Genomic DNA, 2,500 nt, shown 5'->3' with positions numbered 1-2,500 from the left:
TAAATAATCTCACGAACCACTCCACCATCACTGAACCTCCCTTTTTCAGACATTCTGCATGACATCCATCCAGACCAGGTGCCTTACCTGCTTTCATCATCTTTACAACTGCCTTCACCTGCATCCTTCCTTATTTTCTCCTCCATTCTCCTCACTCATCACTTTCATTTTTTTCGTATTTCCCACTGCAGCTATCTTTTCCTTCCCTATCCTCCTTCACATTCAGCAACTCCCTAAAATATTCTGCCCATCTTCCCCTCACTGCCATCTCTTCCATTATCAAACTCTCCATCTGTACCTTTTACCTTTTCTTTCCCTACTTGATTCGCCTCCTCTTCCTCTCTTAATTTCTGGTCCAAAACATCTTTTTATTACTTGCAAAATTTTCTGTCATACTCCTACCCGCATTTCACATCTGCTCTCCCTCTTTGCCTCCTTTACCTTTTGCTTTAACTTCTCTTTTCTTTTCTTTGTACGTCTCATATGACTCCCCTGTCCTCTTTTGTAACCAATCTGTGAATGCTCGCTTCTTCTCTTCTAACAACCTTCTTTGTTTCCTCATCCCACCATTCACTACCCTTTCTTCTATTTCCCCCTGTCCTTCTTGTTCCACACACCATCCTTGCACACTTTAAGACTCCCTCCTTGAACCATCCCCATTCCTCCTCCACACCCATCTCTGCTCTATCCTTTACTCCCTCCTTCTCCTCCTTCAGCTTCTTTTCGTACTCCCTCTCCTTTTCCTTTTCATCAAGGAGTTCACTCTAAGAACCTCCCTACCTTTTGTCCCTTTCCTCCTTCTCCATCTATCCTCCACTCTCAACTTACCTTCTTCCAAAAAAATGATCTGATATTCCCCCACCCTCTCCCCTTAGCACATGTACATCCTTAACTCTTCCTATCATAATCCTATTTACCACTACATAATCCATTAGCGCTCTATCTACCACCCTTCCCTCCACCACCCTCTCCCATGTGTACTTATGCTTGACTTTCTTCCGAAACACTGTATTTGCTATCATCAACTCTCTTTCTAGACACATTTCCACCATCAACTCTCCACTACGATTCTTTCCTGGAACTCCACACTTCCCAACCACTCCATCGATTGGACCATTTCCCACTCTAGCATTAAGGTCTCCCAGTACAACTACATTGACATTTCTCCCAAACCCTCCATGCACTCATTTAAATCTATCCAAAAGGCCTCCCTTTCTTCCCTGCTCTTCTCACTGCCCGGCCCATATGCACTTACAAAGACCCACATCTCCTTTCCCAGTTTCACCTTCATCCACATTATCCTTGAGGAAACCTCCTTCCACTCCACTACCCCTTTAACCTATCTCCTCACTTACTAGATTAGCCACCCCTTACCGCTCCCTCGCCCTCTCTTCACTCCTGATAACCTCCCCACTTACAACATCCCAAACATACCTCATCACTCACCCTTCCCTTTTCAACTTAGGTTTTCAACTCAAAAGCCATAACCACATCCAACTTTCTTGCTCACAAACATTACTACCTATCTCTTCCCTTTTACTCTTCATCTGTACCACATCCCACGACACATTAAAAGACCCAAAACCTTAGGGGTGCTGGCCCGAGGCCCGCCAGCACCCCCTTATTGCCTTCACTTTTGTTCTTTAGGATGTGTGCCCCGTGGGGGGGCTACAGGGAGAAGGAATGCCTAGTCCCTCTCCCGTCCCTTTCTTCTCCCGCCTCTTACGATCCAAGTGGGAAAACTTGGTGGCAGTATTCTTTTTCCTCTTCCCCCACCAACAGGGAATTCCCCCAATTCAGAAAGAGAATACTCAGTGAAATGGTACAGGACAGCAACAAGGGGTTGGGGGACAGCATAACGGAGGGACAGTCGTAGTATAAAAGTTGCCATCATGTCTCCTATAAACAGAATTTCCTCTAACATAGACAAATTGATGTGTGGCTCTGGTCTGTACGGGGCGACCAATATAGTCCCTAAAGTATCGAACTGCATGCTACTTTTGCCACAATAACAAGCAGCCAATACCCCAGACGGGGTAGAGAAAGAAATGAGGAGGAAATGAGGAGAGAAGTCAATGAGGAGAGTGAGGAGGAAGGAGAACAGGGGGTGAAAAAAGGATTTGGGAGAGAGGGTTGATGAAAGAATATTAGAATGGTTTGGACACAATGGAAAGAATGAGTGAAGAAAGACTAGTAAAAAGAGGTATGGGAAGTGCAGATGTGGAGGGACATTGGTGAACATGAGGGGACGTCCTAGGATGAGGTGGATGGATGGGTGTGAAGGGGGCTTTTTTGGGGAAGAGGGGAATGTCTGTTGAGGGAAGGAAGGGAGAGGACGGAAGACAGAGAGGTGAGTGGAGAATGGTTGTATATGGATGTTGTTTGTGACTGCATGAGGAGGAATGGGCGGGGGGGTGGGGGGGGGGGGGTAGTATGTGTGAGTAATAATTTTTTTTGAACGCAGCCCAAAGGGATTTCTCCCCGTCCTCCCTTTTATATT

Source organism: Oratosquilla oratoria, chromosome 21, assembly GCF_046742065.1.
Source record: "Oratosquilla oratoria isolate Oo_2021 chromosome 21, ASM4674206v1, whole genome shotgun sequence".
NCBI lineage: Eukaryota > Metazoa > Arthropoda > Malacostraca > Stomatopoda > Squillidae > Oratosquilla > Oratosquilla oratoria.
The sequence above is the reverse complement of the archived record's forward strand: the minus strand, read 5'-3'. Positions refer to the sequence as shown.